Raw genomic sequence first — 22,460 nt, 5'->3', positions numbered from 1 at the left:
CGGAGCGAGGGAAAAACACAACAACAACAGCAGCAGCTGCACAGCGACTGTAAGTTACTACTCTGACTTGTAGCTTTGTTTCTGTCTTTTATTCTCACACAGACACACAACAACTCTACTGTCTTTGTGTTGCAGTGGTTTATCATGTTGTTGAAGTTTGTTTTAGTGACAGTTTGACGTAACTAAAACCCCACGAGGAACAGGAAGTCATGCTAATCTCGCAGGATAAAGTTGAATTATTAACAAAATAACAAGCGGATTCATGGTTTTATGTTTGCCGAATAGACATGAAGAGTCTGCAGGTTCATAAAAAGTTGAATATTATCTTCTGTTTGTTGTGCATAGCTGTGTAGGATCGATACAACTGTAACTTGAAGGGTTTTTAAACGGAGTTTGGTTAAACATAGAACTGCACGGTAAAAACAGAGTATTGTCTCTCCCTCCTCCCTCTGTCTTCCTTTAATATCATGAGGAACTAGTTGAAGGTGTATACTTGGTGCTAAAGCAGTCGTATGTAAGTGAATGTGTGGTGTTAAACCGGAGCAGAGCGACGCTGCTCTCCCACTGCTGTGCTAGTGTTGTGCTAAAGTTAGCTCGCAGGCTAAGTAGCAAAACAGTGGATAGTGGATTAAAACTTCAGTCTGTTCGGTTCAGTGTCGGTCAACACGAACCTACGAGCTATCTGAGTTGATCTGCACCTTCAAATGGCAATGCATTCTGCAAAATGGCATTTCAATGTGCAATTTAGTCATGTAGTTTGAAAATGCATTTGGCAATTTAAAATTCAATATGCAAAGTGGTGACATTTGATTACTTAAATTTTAATTCCTAATTTGCATTGAGATTATTAAAACTTTATTGAGGATTGCAACTTTGCATATTTAATTGTAAACTGCAGAGTACACTTTCAAATTGCATGACACAATTGCACATCCAGGGCTCCACACTGCCCCTAAATGTCAGCATTTTGCCACTAAAATTTGAGACAGTGCAAGTCAACTTTTGCATCTAGGCTACTTGCACACGCCGTGCATACATTTGATGTTTGTTTGTTGTTCTTTTTTTCTTTTAATAACACTCAACATAATCTGGAATCTGTCATGACAGGTGACAGGCCAAGGTGTAGCTATGAGGATCATGAATGAAAAGGAAATGTGAATATTTGCTTTGCAAGTTGATTTGTGCCCCTAAATTTTCAGTTTGTGCTCCCAAAAGTTTAAGTTAGGGGCCACTGTGCTGCTAGTGAAAAAAGTTAGCCTGGAGCTCTGACATTGATATGCTATTCTGCAAAGTGCATTGCCATCTGAATAAAAGTGCAGATACGTTTCTACAGTAGAGACGATAACCAATAATACAGATAACTGAGTGTGAGTGAATGCTAACTTTCATCAGCATTTAATTGCTTAATTGCTTAATTGCTTATACATGCTAACGGTAGCTGTATGCTGCTTTGATTTGTGTTTTGTTTAGCCTACTGTAGATTTTAGAGATGTTCTGATACCATTTTTTCCCTCCCGATACCGTTTTCCGATACTTGTACTGTCGGTATCGGCGGATACCGAGTACCGATACCAATACATACCCATACCATGTGTTATTATCTATCTATCTATCTATCTATCTATCTATCTATCTATCTATCTATCTATCTATCTATCTATCTATCTATCTATCTATCTATCTATCTATCGTCATTATTGGGCAGTTTCTTTGTGTATTTTTGGGCTCAACATTGAGTGCTTGCTGTTGAAGATCAGGAACTCTGCTGCTTCTGATGTGGTTTTGGTTTAATCCGTCTCTTCAGCACGTTAAAACACCAGAGAGCTATAATTATCCCTCGTCCTTTTGAACGCCACCTGTTGGGCTTGTTTTCTGCTCAACAATCACAGCTGTGTTTATCTTCGGTGAGTGAAACCCTGAGAGCTCTCAAATATTTTGATTTGCATCCTTCTGTCTCTGTTTAGCATATTTTCAGACGTCTATTTCTATCATCGTGGTCCTGGGTTCGTCTCTGTAGACGGTTTGTGTAGACGTCATGTCGTTCACCTGCCGGTCTTGACAGGATATATAAGGAGGATTATAGATGTATCAGTTTTATTCCACCTGTATCATCTTCCTCTAAAGCTCTGGAAGATGTTGACGTCTCCATTTGTCACTGATGGAAAATGAAAGTCAAAGAGATGCAGATGAGACTCGGTGTTGTGGAATAAATTCAGTTTTTGATGTGTTGATTTTATTCCAGGATGTTCAGTCTGACACAGTGTGACAGTTTTATCTCTGTTACAACAGTAATGAGTCTGGTGCATCTGATCTAGCTGAGGTTTGTTAAACGAGTTGAACTACATGGGATGATTTTATTACATGATAATTATTAGGGATGAGCCGATGCATTGATTATTAGATTCATCGCCATGCAACAGGTGAGGTTTTGAATAAATGTTCAAAAACGATTATTTTTCATAATAACTAAATGACAGTAACACAACTGCAGCACACGGAACGAAAATAAAAGTTGTGCATGGTGTCCGGACGCCTGAGGGAACACCGGGGTGTGATGGTTCTCAGGGCGGAGGTACGTGTTGTCGCTCCTTTTGGTCAGTAGGTAAATTACCAGAAACTTTCCATGGGAAGTTAAAGGGATACACCAACTTTTTTTTTTTCGTGTCTTGCCTCCCCCCCCCGAGTCCATGACCAGCAGATAGACACCATCCTTTCGACTGTGCGTGCAGTAACGAGGGAGATAGAGCCGTATCGCCCGTAATTAGCTTAGCTCAAACACTGGAAGTGTATAGGTAGTGTTAGCCTGCCTCCACCTAAAGTCATCAGAGAAACTCTCAGCAACTCTAAACGGAAACCGGCGGGCCGATCTTCGTCTCAGAGCCGACAAAACTCTCCGGTAAGGCAACGGGACGAGATCGGTCAAAACGGAGGGTTCAAGCAAAGACGGTTTATTTTGGTTCAAGCTAGCTACATCGAGGGTAGGTTAGCTTCCTATTTCAAAGTAAAAGCACTTCTGTGTGTACACAGCTATGTCAAAAGGGGATCGACAAGCACTTCTGCCCCTCAGCTCTGTGTGTGTGTTCATCTCTCGTGCTCTGTTTAGATTAATAAACACAAATAGTTTGTTTTATTGTGAAAGTAGATCAGATTCTCTCGTGTTTCTTTGTGTGACTTCCTGCCAAGATTGATGCGATCGCTCGCGGCTCGTGCACAAAATAGACCAGACGCCGAAATGATCGCTGCAGGGCGCGAGCCGGCCGCGGAGGATCTGGACACCGAAATGAAAATGCCGCCACTTCTAGGCGCTTCTGCGTCTGGTGTGGCCCCGGCGTTATCATGTGTGAGCATGAGATTTGTTCAGAATGAATAAATAACTGTCCCAGTTGAGCTGGTATAGAGACAGCCCTCTGGTTTTCTCACACTGCCGATATCGATGGAGAAGCAGCGATCAGCTTCTGTTCTACATTCACTCTGCATCACCACGTCATCGTCAGGAGAAGCTGAAGCCTCAGCTCCTTTAACCTGCTGCAGAGACAAGACAGCACCAGTTATAGTGAAGACCAACGTTACTGTGTGTTACTAATCAGCTTCTGTCTCAGTCGGCTGATTCTTCCTCCTCCTCTTCCTCTTCCTCCTCCTCCTCCTCCTCCTCCTCCTCCGTGGAGCTGCAGACGAATATTCATGAGCTGTGAGGAGTTTACTCAGCCTATCTCCACCCGCCTGGGACGAGTGAAAAGACGAAGCAGCGAGCGCTCCCTCCCTGTCTCTGAGGTGACGGCCGGTCGCCGTGGGAGACATCGCACAATGCGTGACCTCTGGTGACCTCCGGCTGCAGTCTGGACGTCTGTCTGTAGAGAGACGCTGGGGTTTAACAGGACCACAGAGGTCACCTGACTCTTCTCACCTTGTACATCATAAAACTTTAGAGTCAATAAAGAAGTGGAGTGGGACTCTGAGGGGAAACAAGGAGCAGAATCTAAACCACCAGATGAACTGAGTCAGTTTCTATCTGTACCACAGTGAAGCTGGATCTCAGACCTCTTCTCTATCAGATTATTAACAGTGACTCAGCAGCGACAGTGACAGTGACAGGAGAAAACCTCCTATTAGAGCAGGACTGGACTGGATGTGGCCCGTCTGCCTACACTTATTTGCTGTGTGGTGGTTGTACTTTATTTTTATTTTCTAGAGCTGCATGATGCAAAACATTACAATCTGATAGTTTCGAGACTTATTGTGGTTTTTAGTGTAAATTGTGATTTTTGCTTTTCTATAGTCATAATTAATGTGAATTCTGTCGAGTCATAAACGTCTCTTTGTGTTTTGAGCAACACAACACCTGCAGCTGCTGTAACTTTGACATGTCATTTGAATATAGTGATCTTGACCAGCCTGAGGCTGATTGGTTGGAAGCTGATGGTGCATCTCTCTACCAGGGCTGTCACCATTAATTCCCATACAAATAATTGGAATTAACGATTTGATTGTCTTTTTCTGAACATTTTATGCTGCTATTATAGTCTAACACCTCATCCTGTAGCGACGCGAGCGAGTGTAGTGATTAGAATGTGTTACTTTTCATTCAGCCTGTCCTGAAAAACTCTCTGCTCTGTCTCTATCTGGACGACATTTCGTGGCCGTGTCCCGCTCCTAAACACTTCTTATTGGTTGAAAAGTACACGCTGCTTCCTCTTGACAAGCTAGTTAGCAGAGAGAGGAGAATATGAGATAAATAAAATTTTAAAAAAAAATACGGCAACCAGGAAATGTCAGGAACCTAAAGAAAAATAGCGCCAGAAGTTTGTTTACATTCCTCGATAATTTGATTGGTTTGGATTCTGAAGAATATACTTGCGACAAAATCTGCATATCAGGACAACTTTGCGCGATATGTGGCTGTAAAAATCGTTTTGTTTCCAGTAAACTCTGGACTATCTCCCTTCAGGACACTTGGATTGCAGTGGACGAGCAGTGTGGAGGAATATTAAATGGTTTTGTGTAGTTTTATGGACGTTTTTGTGTCGGTTGGGCCCTGTTACTCTCATATAAAGTTTTCATTGGACTACGAACCGAACCGGCCTACACTAATGACTCAATTTCATTTTGTGGTGAACTACTCCTTTAAAAGAGGATCAGTCGAACCTCAAACGGTGGAGAATGAGGAGGAAACGCTGATGGAAATGTGACATTTCTGTTATTTTCATCCAGTTGTTCAAATACAAATGAATGTGGAGTTCAGATTTTTGAGGATTCTGTAAACTCATGCTGTCCAGGTGTGAGGACGGGGGACAGGTGTGTTGCTGCAGAGCTGCTGACTCTGGATCAGCTCAGACACAGAAACTCTCTGTCTCATCGCCACAGGAAGATAAAGAGACAAAGACGGTGCGGATGTGGAGTAAATAAGGTTTGTGTGTTGGTAAACGCTGCGGCATCGGCTCAACGGACAGAAACAGTCTGTGATTCTGACACAACAAGACGCTGTTTGTCAGAGAGGAAAGACAAACAAACAGACACACAAACAGAAAACAAACCAACGCCGCCGCCGTCGCCACACATCTCAACACGGCCGTCGCTCCGTCTGACACATTCGTTGTTTTTTTCCCATCTCCTCCAACCTGGCTTCGTCCTGATTGGCTGCCGTTTGACAGGATGGATTAATTCACATCCTCTGTCTCTGTCTCTGTCTCGGTTCTTCTGAGGCGTCAAAATAAAAAAACAAAATGACAGCCGACACTTGAAGATATTACATTTTGGTTTTATATCTAAATGTTCCCATGAGCTGTTTACCTCAGCCTGCAAAACACAGCCAAATCTGGTTTTTATTGTCATCTCTGGTTAGTTTGAGGCCTCGTGTTGAGCTCATCCTCCTCTCACATCTTATTATTATTATTTGTCTCCATTCACAGTGATATTAAACAGAGAAAGCACAAAGTCTTCATTGTTTATCAGCAGCTGCTGGTTCTTTAGGACTGATCTGCTGTAAAATGTGCACAAAATCACCGTGTCTTGATTTCAAATGGATTGTGTTGAACCATGTGAACCAAAGTTACACATCAACCTCATGTGTAACTTTGTTTTCGTTCCAGGCGAGTTGCAGAACAGAAACTTGTCCGAGGGGTAAAGTTTGACAGAGGACGACTTGTTCCCTCCAAACAAACACGTTGAGTTGACGACGGCTCGTCAGCCTGTAACACATGCTGAGAAATAACAGCAGCCAAAGGAGGAAATACGTCTGATATGTATCAACACCTGTCGGATAACCACCTGGCTTTGTACCAAAGTTATGCACAGTAACTGGGTAAAATTACATTAACGTCAATTTACCAAATAACGAACTGGTAGCGTGTCATTTGTAAGAAACATAAAGGTCCATTGTGTAAACTTGAAGGAGGAAACCATAACATCTACAGTGTCGGATTCTAGTTTGCAACGCTCGCTCGCACTCACCCCTCCCATTGGCAAAGTGACGGTGGCCTTCGAATAAAGTTTTGCAGAAATGGCGTCTTCCATGACTGATGTGACTGGGAGTAGTTCAGGATCATCAAGCGATGAGGTGAAGATGTAAAGCAAATTACAATATGTTATAGGTTATCAGTGAGAGGTTAGGAGTGTTTCATTCCTAATTTGTTCCGATTCCGAAAACCAGCATTTGCATGACTCCAATATAGTGCTGGGTGGTATACCGGTTCATACCGAATACCGGTGATTTTTTTTTTTATGATATGAATTTTTCATATACCCCAATACCGGTGAGTGTGTAGCGTACAAAACGTTGGGAACACAGAGTGGCGGAACGTCGCGCCGCGCGACATTGTTTGAGGGGGGGGACTGTTTTGCAGTTGTACCAAACAAGCCGCATGCCTGGGCTGAGCTCAGCCCATGGATGTATTAACGGCTGAGCTGGTGAATAACATGCACGGAGAAAATGTCACAGCCACAGAGGAACTACTTCAGCTTTTAAAAAAATCTCACGCTGATCAAACAACCATAATCTGTAAATGTTTTTTTTTACTTAACCGAGTCCCCCCCCCACACCAGATGGTTTAACCCAATCTGGCATTTGCCAGCATCGCCTGTCAATCAAACAACGGAGTCGGGGTAGCAGCAGCGCTGCTAAACCACGGAGGGATAAGTGATTAAAAAAAAAAAAAGGCGAAACCAGCGCCGGTAAAATCCCGACATTTACGTCCACGAGTTGCAGCCCACTCGAGCCATCGTGTTTTTTTTTTTTTTTCTGTGGGGAGAAGTTAGCAAACAGTGGCATGTCGGTGAGCCTCCTGACTGCTTCATGAGGAAACTTTATGAATACAGGTTGGTGTTACATGAGATTTTAAACGACAGCATCAAAGTGATCAACTTCATAAAGTCAAGGCCACTAATGCAGGTGTGTTTCACTGCCTCAGTTAACACAGACAGAGAGAAGTCCTCTGGCTCTCAACCTGTTGTTATGATCTGAAGCCACACCTCTGATTGAGCACAGTCCCCCCCATGCCACCGTGTTGCAGGACAACTGACTTTCAAAGCAGTAGCCCTACTGTCTGGACTTTTATTGTGTGTGAAGAAATGTTTATTTGATGTCATGAATTCATTTTGAGAACAGATATTTATTAGATAGCATTTTAGATTTACTGCAGTAATTATTCTCTAAATTATTAGAAAATGGGGTTAACACCCAGTCATGCATGAAAAAAAAAATACCGTCAAATACCGTGAAACCGATATAATTATGAAAAATACCGTGATATAAATTTTTGGTCATACCGCCCAGCTCTACTCCAATACGCTGAACGCTATCAGCGAGAACCTGTTAGCTCCGTAAGCGGTTACAGTTGAACTGGAGTGGTCCGTTTATTAGCCTAAACGAAATGAGCGGCTCTCACCAAATTTGTCCTCTTTCGGCTACCGTATTCAAAGATGGCGATGCAACATGGCGGCTTTAGTTGGGTGCACCGCCACCTATGTATTTGTAAACAACTCATTCTGAGCTACGAGACGGCTTTCAGTTGTATGTTGTGATTGGACTTTAGTGAAAAAGCAATATTTGATTTTTGCTAATAAAAAGCCAAATAAGCTACATACTGTCCCTTTAAACATTTGGTATAGATGACAATTAATGAGTTAAATATTTCAAACATTTCCCCGGGGGGATTAATAATATTTTGTGTTTATAATTAGTAATTTAATTACATTTTGACTATGTTTGATTTTACACATTCACAGTGTCGTGAAATGTCTTAATACATAATAATTGTGACAATCATGATACCTTGATTTGTTCCTCTGACAATAATCGTACCAAGAAAATCTATAATGGTGACATCCGTAGCAGACAGGTAAAATGTTGGTCGTCAGCCCGTCACATTTTCCACAGCAAGATTTTTTTTTTTGAAAACGATGATGAAGCGGTTTGTTTGCGGAGCTGCAGCGACGGTCTGTTGTTGTCAGGATTTGGTGAAGCTTACAGCACAGTCAGTTTGTTTCTGTTAGTTCTTTTTTGTTTTTGTCCCAATTAATTATGAAATAGTTGTGATGTGTGTTTGTCTGCTGCAGCTGTAGAGAGCAGCAGTTTAACCCTCCGTCTGCTCTGGATGAGTTTTCTGGTTGCGTTGGAGTGTTCTCAGTTTGTTTTCTAGCCTCCAGTCGTCCTTCAGGGAATAAAAACGAGTTTTCTTGTGACTGTTGCAGAAATCCTTGATTATGCAGCAGCTTTTTATTATTTAACTAACCTTTTCATGGTGTTACAAGTGGCTGTCCAGTGTCTGTTTCCACCTCAACACGCTGCAGCTGCACTGAGTAAAAGATCATTTAACTCTTTGTGACCTTTTGCACTTATTTTCCGTTGGTAAATGAGACTGATTTAGTCTTGTTCATGGCAGGTTTTGTTTGCTTTACTTTTCCAGTGGTTTGGTTTTATCTTCTCGTGAGAGGTAACGTTGTTTCACATCGTGTAATTCACGTCACTTCATAACGTTCCCAAGGCAACACGGGGAGAATGGCTGCTTCTGTGTGAAATAAACATGCAACAATTTTCTACTTTTCTGCAAAGATATACAGTATGTGACTTTTTTTGTAACAGAAATGCTGGGATTCTGAAAATTTGCACGGAAATCTGTGATTTTTGCGTTGAAAGTGCAACATTTTTGGAAAAAAAATGTATTGCTGACAACAACAAGCTTTTACTTTTGTTCATCACCAACATTCATGTTCAAAATAAAAACCTCTAACATCTGAACAGCTTGTATACTAAGCATGATTATCATGCAACAGACAGACATTGTTGATATTGGCATCGGTAGTGAACAAGGTCTGTTTATACATGGAATTATAGGCCCAGTTTAAAGGGATAGTGCAACATTTAGTCAGATCCTCCTCTCACCCTAATCCCTATAGTCATAGCAGTAGGTTCATTACCTTTAATTATTGGTGCATGTTGTTTTTAAGACGGCGGAGCAGAGCCGTGAGCTGCTCAGAGCTACACTACGGAGGCTCATGGGATTTCTTGGTTTCCCTCATCAAACTCATCAAATACACAATCCAACAACTCCACAACGCTCTGGTGGACAAGTTGTGACCTGCACATTCACCACGCTATGAGATAATAACACAACGTTACCACACAGAGTTGTTGTAGAGGAAAATGCAGCCGGAACTACATTCAGACACGGCTGCTGCGGAGGGATTTCAAAAGCGCAAGTAGTTCAGAGTATTTGCTTCATGTGTCGTAATGCTACATAATTATACGTGATTATTTTATAGCGTGGTGAATGTGCAGGTCACTCTAAGAGTGTTTTGGAGTTGTTGGATTGTATATTTGATGAGTTTGATGAGGGAAACGCAAAAGTACCATGCGCCTCTGTTGCGTTAGCTGAGCAGCTCACGTCTCTGCCCCGCCGATCTCAAAACAACATGCACCGATAATTAAAGGTAATGGACCTACTGCTATGACTATAGGGATTATGGCAATGGGCCAATTTGCCAAAATGTTGAACTATCCCTTTAATATCACACACAATGTTATACAGTTATATAGTAGGAGTCTAACAGCAGGAAGCAGAGTGGTCGAGTTGTTTGTGAACGACATGAAAACATCGTCACGTCAGCATGAATATTAATTATGATGAGCGGTAAAGTGTGTGTGTGTCTCCCTGTGTGATGGGCTGTCAGCTGCCTGCGTCTATAGAAGACCACAACGCGACTTGCCTGGTGCTTTACGTCGCTGTAAGGTGTGTTTTTCTACAAAAAAACAACTTGTGTTCCTTTTTAAATGATATTATTAAGCTGTCATCCTGTGTGAAACAGTAATTACAGGCCTGCTGATTCTGTTGTTTTATCTGACAGCCGCGGCCTGACAGTGGCTCTCGGCCAGAAACACAAGATTCTGCTCCAGAAAAATATCATTTATATTTATTTCTTTATTTCTCAGGGAGGTGATTTCCTCTCTAGCAGCTCGTTAAAACCCGTAACCGTCTCCATTAGAACAGTAACACCGGTCAGTGTGAGGCCTCAAGTCTGCAAATCCCATGTGCTTCAGCTTTTAGGAAAATAAATAAATAAAAAAACAAGCAAGAGAGTCACAACATCAAGGTCATAATCTGACTTTTAAACCTTAGTTTCTGTCTCTAATTTAATGTTTAAACTCTGCAAACTTTCCTCTGCTGCCCCAGAATGAGAGGAAGCTGTCAGCTGGCCCCGTCAAAATAAAAGCCTTAGTGCCGCTCTGTGTTTTATTGATTTAGCCAGAAAAGTCAAATACACGGCAGATTATTTTTTTAATAGTTGTAAAAGTGAGTCAATACAGAGTTTCCCCTCTACGTTTCAGTAAATCATTACACTTTATAAACTTCTACACACACACAGTGTTGTCAGGAACCAATTAATCTATTGATCCATAGATCTAGGGCTGCAACTAACGATTATTTTGATAATCGATTAATCTGTCGATTATTTCTTCGATTAATCGATTAATCGGATTAAAAAAAAGGCACAAATTTGATTTACATTGTACGGAAGAGAAGAATGAGAGGAGGAGTTGTTTCTCAGTTTGATCCAGCATGTCACTGGTATCATTTATTTATTTCTCCCTAACTTTATTCAAAAACAGAATGGTATTCCAAATGGACAATATTAGTGCAAAAAATTGCACAAATACGTTTTTTTTAAGTTAGTTGAACGGCCCAGAGCTGTTAAACTAATAATACGGTACATTAAAAAAAAAAAAAAAATAGACAAAATTCATTAGGGCACTGCCTGATTTGCTTACAAGTGGAAGTCTGCAGCATGTTTACATCATGGATGTATTATATTAACGTTTACATCCAGAGGAAAATTCTGATCAACCCTGAAAGTTCATCATTCACCGGATCAACGACAACAACCTGACGTTACTCCGACAGTTTTCAGTTTGGCTCACAGCCGCTTCCCCGACCGGCTCACGTAATCACACCGTGATAAACATCAGTCACCGCGGGGGGACAGGCTGCACCCTCCGGTCTCACACACACAGCGATCTGATGTAAACATCGGTATTAACTGTAATAGCGCCCATCACCATAAAATAAAACGGGTAAATGATGATCAAATCTCTAATCTGAGTCCTCCACACACCGAGCTCTGAGCAGAGGAACAGCTGATCAAACCTCTAAGAAATATTTCTTACCTTTACTCCAGGTGTCCAAATCAGTCAGCAGCAGCCGTCATCAAACTCCAACAGTTTTATAATCCATATTATTCCCGTTTGCATCGCGTTCCTCGCGGCCAGCTGCTTCATTCATTTGCATTGTGTGAAAAAAAAGAAAAAAGTTTTAGCTAACGTTAGCTTTAGCTTTAGCTTTAGCTTCAGCGTCCTGACAGGAGAGGCTGACAGAGGAGACAGTGAAGCCTCTCTGCTGCCGGTACCGAGTCCAGACCACCGGTCCAGAGGTCCAGACAGTCCGTGTCCGTGACACACCGCGTCCGAGCCGCGCGGACCGTGTCCGTGTGGGAGTAACGTTGGACCGGGAGTAAACAACGCGGTGGAACCGGACAACACAGGTCCGGTTGATCAGAAACACGGCTGTTGCTGTTGCCGCCGCTAAAAACACATCTTTTTTTTACATGATGCAAATGAATGAAACAGGCTGGCCGCCAGGAACGCGATCACGGAAATAATATTAGTGGATTATTGGAGCTGGATGACTGCTGCTGCTGCTGCTGCTGACTGTTTTGGACACGGGTAAAGATAAGAAATATTTAATTTTTTTCCCTGGCTCTGGGCCAAGTTAATCGCTACCCAACGAATCGATAATCAAATTCGTTGCCAACGAATTTAATAATCGATTTTTATCGATTTTATCGATTCGTTGTTGCAGCCCTACATAGATCACTGATTGTTTGTTTGGAAAAATCCCAAAAGTTACTTTTTACTGCCAAATGTGACTATAAAGAGGACACTTTGGGAGTTTGGACGATTGATTGAATAAGATAAGAACTTGAAATGATGAAACATAATCATCAGATTAATTGATAAAGAAAATAAAAGCTTGTCACAGCTGTTGATCTGAAATCAGAGTACAACAAAAATGAAACAGGTAGCCTAATCATCACAAACAGGAGGAAGGAGCTGAGGAGCAAAGACAACATTTATTTATGGTAATTATAAGCGATGTCTAATGAAATAGGCTATGTGATCAATTGATCAGAATGAACCTGGGTCAGTACTCTGGTGTCTGCAGCTGAGAGAAACTCTAATTGTTTGAGACATTTAACAGCTCCGGCTTCTGCAGGCTTTACATTACAACCTGTTGTTGCCATAGTGATGCAAATCCAAGGCTACTGACAGTGACTTCACAACAACAGGAAACAGAGGTGTCTGTGAACGTCGCTGCACCACATCTGTTAAAAAGTTTGACGTCTTTAAAACAACAGAAGAGACTTCAGCACCACGGACAGCGACACGGTCTGTGCAACAGTTTAATAAATACTGACACGTCTGTAATTAACCAGGAACATATGTGTAGCCTATTTAATATAACCTACATATTCATAATGCACATTATATAATGTGGGGCTGCACAATGAATCTCCATATCTAAATCTCAGGAGCTGCAGTCGTCATATCATGCAGCCGTAGAACAATTGAGCTTCAATAACCTCCTGAACACTGTTAAAAACAGTTGTAGTCATAAGCAGATAGCCTACATTATGAATCCTAGTTTTTAAACTGACCCGTAATAACAACTGTGTTGACATTTTAGTGAAAGGTTTTACATCCAAAACTCCATCAAAACACAATTATGAGCCATGTACTGTGCGTAAGCCACGAGACAGGCAACAACAGCAACACAACACCAACTTAACAGTAGAATCATATACAGTAGATCAATGAAAGCAAATAAAGAAACACCGTTTTAGAACCTACATCTTTATTCTGATCTGTTTTTCATGGCCTAAAATAGATGATTTTGTTACTGTAGGATGATGATTAATTTGTACTGTGAAGTTTGTTGTAGGTTTTAGTTGTTTTGTCTGTTTTTAAATGTATTGTTTTTAAAGTGGAGCCCAGACAGTTTGACTATAGAGATGCTTTATATGGGGATTCCTACAAATAAACATTGTAAAATGTTCTGCAGCTCAGTGTATTACAGTTGTGTAACCAGTTTAAAGTGACTACGAGGAGTTTCAGAAAGCAAAGTGTTTTCACACTACATTTCCCATGAGCTTCCACGCGCATGGTGAAACTCTTGGGCCGGTGCAAGACAGACGACAGAGAAAACATTTACCAAGAATGTTTTCATTAATAAAGAATGAAGACGATCAGATACCGTCGTAGTTCCGACCATAAACGATGTCAACTAGCGATCCAGCGGAGTTGTTTTAGAGGCAAATGCAGAGACTACTTGCTGGAAAACTGCCCCTGACAGGAACGTTCATCAGTGGTTTTGCATGAATTTCCCTCTAAAACAACTCTGTGTGGTAACGTTGTGTTATTATCTCATAGCGTGGTGAATGTGCAGGTCACAACTTGTCCACCAGAGCGTTGTGGAGTTGTTGGATTGTGTATTTGATGAGCTTGATGAGGGAAACCAAGAAATCCCATAATGAGCCTCCGTAGCGTAGCTCTGAGCAGCTCACGGCTCTGCTCCACTGTTCTAAAAATAGCTTGCACCGACAATTAAAGGTAACGAACTAGGGGTGGGTATTGCCAAGGACCTCACGATACGATACGCATCACGATACTTGAGTCACGATACGATACGATATTGCGATATCCAAATTTTGCGATATATTGCGATATTCTACGATATTCTACATAGTTCACTGAAAAATGTAAAAGGCATTATGCATCTTAAAATCCGAGTTGTATGTACATCAGATGATAGTGATAATTTATGGGACAAACTGAGTCAAAACAATGTAATTCAAATTATCCATGCCATTTTATACAAGTGCAAGTTACAACAACATATTTGCATGTACAACACCTCGCGGAGCAGAGGTGCGGAAGTCGTACTGGATTTACGTCTGAAACATGATTTATTATTTGAAAAAAAAAAATGAAATTTTTTTTTTTTTTTGAAAAAAAAAATCGATATTTAAATATTGAATATCGATATTGTATCGCGGTATAAAATATCACGATATATTGCCATATCGATATTTTTGCCCACCCCTATAACGAACCTACTGCTATGACTATAGGGATTATGGCAATGGGCCAATTTGCCAAAAATGTTGAACTATCCTTTTAAAAACCTTGGCAAATGATTGGTTTAATGGCGTCTTCATCGATGTTAAGCTGGTTTAAAGTTTCCTATTGATCAGTCGGTGGTTTTGTGTCTGTGTCGACTACAAACCTCGTCCTCAGAGCCAATAAACACGTGTGTGTGTTAGATACGACACATCACAGAGGATTGTGTGCATTATGTAAAGCAGCTGGAAGATGGTGTGGGTTTTGTTGTGATCTGTGTGTGTGTGTGTGTGTGTTTGTTCTCTGTAGCTCGGCTGGAAGTCTGAGAACATCTTGTCTTGAATTCAGATTTAGAAAATCCTAATCTTGTTTTTCCACTTCAACAGTATTTTGTTGCTTGTCCTGGAAAAAAAAAGAAAAAAGTCTTAATCAGCAGCAGGTTGGAAACAGTCTGATGAAACATGACAGTGTGTGTGTGTGTGTGTGTGTGTTTCATGTGGTTCTGTGGTTGAACCCGCTCTGTCTGCTCCAGTTGAGCGTCTCCTGGTTGAGCTGCTGTCCGGCTACACGGTGTCAGTCTGATCACAGCCGTCGATGAGCAGAAATTAAACTATTCTGATAATCGATCAAGTGTTGGAATGATTGTCAAAGAAAAAAAAGGAAAAAAAAAGCTCCAGGACTTCGTTCTTGTGAGGATCTGGTGATTTATGCAGCAGCTGAATTAATTGAGTCTGCAGATCCGTGTTGGTGTTGAAGCTGTTGATGATGTTTCCTGTTTTTGTTGAGATGAGATGAGCAGGAAACAACCACCACCTTCACTATGTGTAAACCACCGACTGCACTTCCAATTAAAAAGCAAGAAAACATTACAATCCAAAGAATTTTATTTTAACTTTGTGTTGGCCTCGTATGCAGGCGACTGCAGCAATGACAGATTTTAAAATGTTTTTGAAATTTTAAAGGGATAGTTCACCCAAAATTCAAATTTCACTCATTATCTACTCACCCTCATGTGGACTAAGGGCTGGGAGAAGTTTCAGAGTCCTCCGTGCCTTCTCTGAGTTACAGGGGGTCTCGGCGTAGCAGTATTTGTTCATATAATGGTTGTGAACGGAGCTCACTTTTCTTTGTAACAAAAAGACACACCAAAAAACATCCAAATACCTCCATAGCGCTCGTCTAGTATTGAAGCCCCGACATGAGAAATTGTTCCGCCGGTCAGGAAGAGCAGTGAACTGAGACACTGGGAGCTTCCGCTACAAACAAGCTTAAAATATAGACTTATTACATTTTTTTCATAACAATTTCTCATGTTGGGGCTTCAATACAAGAGGAACATTACAGACGAGCAGCATGGAGGTATTTGGATGTGAAATTTGATTTCTGGGTGAACTATCCCTTTAAAGGGACAACGAGGAATTTTGGAAAGCGAAGTGTTTTCACACTACATTTACCATGAGCCTCTGCGCATGGTGAAATTCTTGGACCGGCGCAAGTTTTCATTCATCAAGAATGAAAGTCGGAGGTTCAAAGATGCTCAGATACCGTCGTAATTCCGACCATAAGCGGCGATTCGGCGGTGTTATTCCCATGGCTCGCCGGGCAGCGTCCGCGAAACCGAAAAAAAACCGATACGATACGATATATTTATCGAAAATGGACCCATTAACAAGTGTGGGTAACGTAGATTCATCCACATTAACGTGAGACTTTTTTTACAAACTCCTCGTTGTCCCTTTAATCCACTTATGATGTTCAGAGTTTGAATCCAGCGGAGAAGCTTTCTGTCTTCTTCTCTGTGTTTGGTGTTGATGTGTGGCAGTGTTACAGCGCCACACTCAGGCCTGGTGGACGTACTACAGCGTTTAGAGTTGTTTTCAGTGGATCTGTGTGGACGCGGATATTTCTTGAAACGACGGCGCGTTTACGGAGAAAAGATTGTTTTGGGTGAAGCTGTGTTTCCGTGGTGACGAGGCCTGACGTCGGACCAGATCGAACTCGTCTCTGCTGCTGAAAATAAATCACATCCGTTGACTTTGACATTCTGATCCGATCGTAGAGCGGGTGATTGATGGATTCAACGTCGGATAAAGAAGCCTTTTACCCTTTTGGCTTGGGTCAGAATATCCATAACCAGGTAATTAAAGCACTAATGCGACCGACATAAACGTCCCCTGACTCTGTTGTATCGGTGATCACTCTACTCCAGCGACCTCCCTCCTCTGTTCTCGCCCTCGGGACAAACTTCACATTTTCTCTTCAGCCTCTGAAGCCAAATCATCAGCCTGTCTCTGTAATGAACAGCTCCACTTCCTCTGAGCGCACACACACACACACACACGCAGCACTGATGTTTGTATTATTGAACCTGTGTCAGCAGCTTTTTTCTCTTCCCCTTCTCCTTCTTCTTTCTTTATCAGCTGCCACCGCTGAAAGAAAGTCCATCTGTGGCTGCCCTCTGGGAGGATTTGTCTGATTCCCACAGCGGAGGGAAACTCCTCCAGTCTGCACGGAAATAAACCTTTTTAGATGTGTGTTTTCAGCCCCGCGGGTCAGGAGATAAGACAGATGATTTGTGGGGATGCGTGTGGATAAAACCGTATCTCCCATGCACAGTGTGTATCACTGTACCTCCTCCAGTTCTGAAATACTGAATATTTTAAGCCTCTTCTGATGATTTTTGGAGGGAAACAACATGGAAATCTAATAAATATTCTCTCTTCGCAGCTGTAACTGTTCGCTCTGTGTGTGTTTGTCTGCATCATGGACACAGTCACAGTCAGAGCTTCAATTTCTAACCTCAATTTCAGTAAATCTGCAATAAGATCATATCAGCTCGGGAGAAATTGTCCCGCAGATTTATCAGCCTGCCATCGAGACTTTCAAGTAGCTACGTGGGCAAAGTCAAATTAAAATCAGCAGTGGTTGATTTTATGGAGCATGTTTTACATGTTTAAAAAACCCAGCCTCCCTCCTCCAGGACTTATAGGACTCGTAAATATTAGTGAGATATTTTCAGGCTATAGAAATAATACACAATAGCTGTTTTAAAAACTTATTTCAAAGCTGCAGTTCACTTTTTCCCCTTGGAGTAGCTCCGGTGTTTCTGTTGTAACACAAACACTGTACTGGTCACAACTAACTAGAGGCAGATTTTTAACCTTAAAGGGATAGTTCAACATTTTGGCAACATTTTAGCCCATTGCCATAATCCCTATAGTCATAGCAGTAGGTGTGTTAGCTTTAATTGTCGGTGCAAGCTATATTTAAAATGGCAGAGCAGAGCCGTGAGCTGCTCAGAGCTACGCTACGGAGGCTCATGGGATTTCTTGGTTTCCCTCATCATCAAACTCATCAAATACACAATCCAACAACTCCACAACGCTCTGGTGGACAAGTTGTGACCTGCACATTCACCACGCTATGAGATAATAACACAACGTTACCAGACAGAGTTGTTTTAGAGGGAAATTCATTCATTCATTTACCTCTAAAATACGGATGATGGACGGTTTGATTCTTGTATCGGGCGTCGCACTCACGACTCTGGCCAATCAGTGGCTGCCAGTCGGTTGACGTCACATTTTAATATCAGCTCGATTGTAACCCCGTCTTAGGTGTTACCAAATAAAGCACCAGGTACCATAAAGACGTTTATTGGTCACTGTATTGCTACAACAAAATTATGTTGGCACTCAAAAATAACATAGACACACACATAGCCATTCACCACCAAATAACATTATCACACATAAGGTAAGGTATCAAAAACAAGGGTAAAAAAACTAAGTGTGAAGTGCCTGTTTAAAAGGTGCTTATAGGTACTATACAAGTAGTGCTAGTGGAAAAGAGCCAGACATTTCATTGTTAGCTGCGTTTCCACTTTGTCCAGATAATGTAAATGAGGCAGATGATGTGAAAGCAATTAAATTAAATGCACAACATGTCCAGTCCAAGGCTGTACAACAAGGATGGTGCCATAAAAGCAGCGGACATCATATGTGTAACATTAGAGTGAGCCCGTTAAGTTGTAGGTGATTCATGTTGATGTTGCCTAATGCGCTGCAAACGGCCGCCACCTTCTTTATGGCTCCATCTCTCTGAGGCTTTCCTCTGGATCTCTGATGAAAACTAAATCCAAACTGTCGACATGCAGCTGCAGCTTTCAGATAAAAATGCAGAGAGTACTTACTGCAGACCTTCTTTGTAAAAAGTCCTATCCCTCCAGACCAGGGAGGTTTTTTGGGGGGAAGTAGATCAATTATCCCAAACTAAGTTTAGATGCTTGTTCCTGTGGCTGAAACGCTCATAGTTCTACAAAAGGTTCCTGGAGAAAGTTACCATCGTTTAACTTTTTGATTGGGTGGGTGATGGGGGGGTAATATTTTACTCAACATTCATGTTTTTGTTGTTCAGTAAAATAATTGATTGTTCATACAAGAATTAAAACTTGATAAGGTTCTATTCACAAATAAATCTGTTGAAATGTATGGAGCCTGGGATATGACATGCGTCGATGACATGTGGGAAAAAAATTATAATTTGTGGCCACAAAATACTAATTTGTTCCCACGAAATACTAATTAATTCCCACGAAATAGTAATTTGTGGCCACAAAATACTAATTCGTTCCCACGAAATACTAATTTGTGGCCACGAAATACTAATTTGTTCCCACGAAATACTAATTAATTCCCACGAAATAGTAATTTGTGGCCACGAAATAGTAATTTGTGGCCACAAAATACTAATTCGTTCCCACGAAATACTAATTTGTGGCCACGAAATACTAATTTGTTCCCACGAAATACTAATTAATTCCCACGAAATAGTAATTTGTGGCCACGAAATAGTAATTTGTGGCCACAAAATACTAATTCATTCCCACGAAATACTAATTTGTGGCCACGAAATAGTAATTTGTTCCCACGAAATAGTAATTTGTGGCCACGAAATAGTAATTTGTGGCCACAAAATACTAATTCGTTACCACATAATACTAATTTGTGGCCACGAAATACTAATTTGTTCCCACGAAATAGATATAACGTGCGCACAAAATACTAACGTACTCCTGGACAGATAGGCGCCGATTCCGTGGGCGCTCCGGTGCACGAGCATCCACTGACCAGGTTGAGCACCCACTGAGGGGGCACGCCACCAGATGTGCATTTCTCCGTGCCGCCTCTGCCCCTCAGGTGTGTGTCTGTGGGTAGCTCGTGTGTGCGTAGCCTGTGTGAATGTGTGTATTAATCCCTCTGTTCAGCATCTCTGTTAAGATGAATAAACACAAATCGCCGCAGAGCGCGAGCCTGGCACAGAGGTGTGCGCTCTGGCACAGTCGGTTAACGGCACCAAAAGGAAACCTGCTCCGCTCCGCGGCTATTTCGCGTCCAGCGTCTATGTTAAGCACATGTTTTTATTGATATTGTAGCGTCAGACCCGACGTAACTCCAACAACATAACACAAACTTATCTGACAGCTCTCACTTCATCCTCTGCTCCTCCTCACTCACTCACCTGCACACACACACAGACACACACACACACAGACAGGACTCTGTCTTCCTCACACTCACCCCGGCCCCTCAGTTTCTCATCCAACCATACAGTCAGTCAGAAATCACACAACTTAAACATCATAACAACGAATGTTGTCATTTCTTTTTCATAATTAGAATTCAGTTTGAATAACTGAGTTTGTTCCGACAGCCCTCGACATGAACGGGACTAACCTGGTTAAATAAAGGCTAAATAACAAGAATTGGAGTTGTTAGATAAAAACCAGGCTCTTAATCTTGTCACTGTTTGAGTTTCTCTGCCTGGTCTTCAGCTGCTGTCTGGTTGTGAACAGTGGGTTTTGGCAGAAAGCTGCTGTTTGCTGCTGCTGCTGCTGGAAACACAGAGTAAATAAGACTAATAACCAGCAGCCGCTCACAGCTGCAGGGAGCTGCTGACATTTCTCTGTGGGCTCTCGTTACTACAGGCAACATCTTTCACATTATGCTCGGCAATTTCACTTTACCGTTGTTACCATAAAGATTTAGATTAGAGCAGGTTTAAAGTGCAGCCGGTGATTCAGACGGCTGGGAGCGGGCCACATGTTTGAAGTAATGACTGTGTCGTGTCGTGTCGTGTGAGGAGCTGCAGGGCGAAGCCACGATCAAAAGAAACAACTGAACCTTTTCACTCTGTGTAGTGTGTTGTGGACGTGAGACAAATGTCTGTCTCTCTCCGGTCGGTCGGTCCGTCTTCCTTTCTTCTTTCTTTCTGCTCTCCATCCACAGAGAGTCTGTTGCCGCGGCGCTGGACTGTGGTTTTAAATGGTTTCTAATAAATGGGCTTCTCGGAGCCGCTCTCCCCCGACACGCTGCCTCCGCTCGGCGCTGCCAAGCTGCTCCTGACCTGATAAAAAACCTCCTGAAATCACCTGCTGAGCTGTGGGACTTTATTATTTATTTAGTTCAATAGGTGAAGCTGCTGGAGCGTGGGCCCGCGGCAGCTGGAGGGTTTATGTTGTAGAAAATGAACCTTCGGGTCTGCAGCCGTCACTGAGCCGAGCCGAGCCGAGCGCGCTGGGCTTTCACCTCTGTCTGTAATTAATGAGTGTACTTTGGAAATCTGGAGAGTGTAAATCGGTGATTAAATCTGTTTTAGTAGCGGAGGGTGGAGGAGTCATTCACTGACACTGCTGCTGCGTTGACGCCGTCCTGTCGAGCTAACACGGAGCTAACGCTGAACACAACACTCGTCAGTTAGAAAATCAGCCGGGAACCAATGATCAAAACAAGACTTTTATCTGGGTCAGATCCTTCCAGAGGCCGGAGAGGAGCCGGGGTGGCAAACTTTACACCAAAGGAAATGAAGTTAATGGAAAAAAAGTTGTGTTTATTCATTGTTACATCTGACAGGCTCATGAGAACGAGACATTAAAAAGCTGGAACTGAACAGAAGGGATGCATCAATCCAGCTTTTTCAGTCCCAATGGTGACACCGATGCCTGGGCTTAGCATATTGGCCGATTCCCAATATTGATCTGATACCACTGATGAATTAATCAACCGTCCACCTTGCTGTGCCACTTTCCTAACTTTGTAAAGCATTAAGGCTCTGTGTTTGTTGTTGGCTGCATAGAAGTGATGTGAATAGATCGGTGTCATGGATCAGCCCCATTATCTGATACCCTACCTAGCTATTGATTCAATATCTGGGCCAATATCTGATCTTATTATCAGATTGGTGCATCTCTACTTGAAATAAAACAAATATTTTGGTTAGGGATGTCCCGATCACATTTTTTTTGCCCCCGAGTCTGAGTCATTTGATTTTGAGTATCTGCTGATACCGAGTCCCAATCCGATACTTTGGCAATGCCATAAAAAAAAAATAAAGAAGACATCCAAGTTGTCCCTTAAATTATGTGATCGGGGACATCCCTAATTTTGGTAATATTCGACCTTGGCTCATCTGAAAGTAGAATCTTGGTAGTTCAACCAAGTTTGTGCATGTGTTGTTTCCCAGTGTGGTGCTTCCTCACTTTGATTAACTCGACAGACTCCTTGGAAGTTAAACAGTTAGGCAATCAGTTTTCTGTTTGGATTTCGCTGGACAAGAACTGGCTAACTCCAGACCTCATCTCAATCTGATGTGAGATAAAGTACGGATCTTTGAAAGGTGTACACGATTGGCTAGACCTTACACCAATCAGAGCAACGATCCAGATGTTGTTCACAGAAAATACAGTCTCTTAAAGCTCTAAGGGACAACGCATTAAACGATCGCTGCTCTTCGGTGG

The 22,460-nt window shown here is 42.0% G+C and overlaps 1 protein-coding gene across 1 annotated transcript in view; it reads left to right on the top strand.

The window, feature by feature from the left end:
- Positions 1 to 30: 30 nt before the first annotated feature.
- Positions 31 to 22,460, top strand: part of pot1 (protection of telomeres 1 homolog) — a 107,923-nt gene continuing 85,493 nt past the window's right edge. The window contains exon 1 of the mRNA XM_085780190.1: positions 31 to 49. The gene's annotated coding sequence lies outside the window, so the exon portion shown is untranslated. The remainder of the gene's footprint in view (positions 50 to 22,460) is intronic.

Source organism: Trachurus japonicus, chromosome 6, assembly GCF_045865225.1.
Source record: "Trachurus japonicus isolate A0001 chromosome 6, Traja_1.0".
NCBI lineage: Eukaryota > Metazoa > Chordata > Actinopteri > Carangiformes > Carangidae > Trachurus > Trachurus japonicus.
The sequence above is the reverse complement of the archived record's forward strand: the minus strand, read 5'-3'. Positions and strand labels throughout refer to the sequence as shown.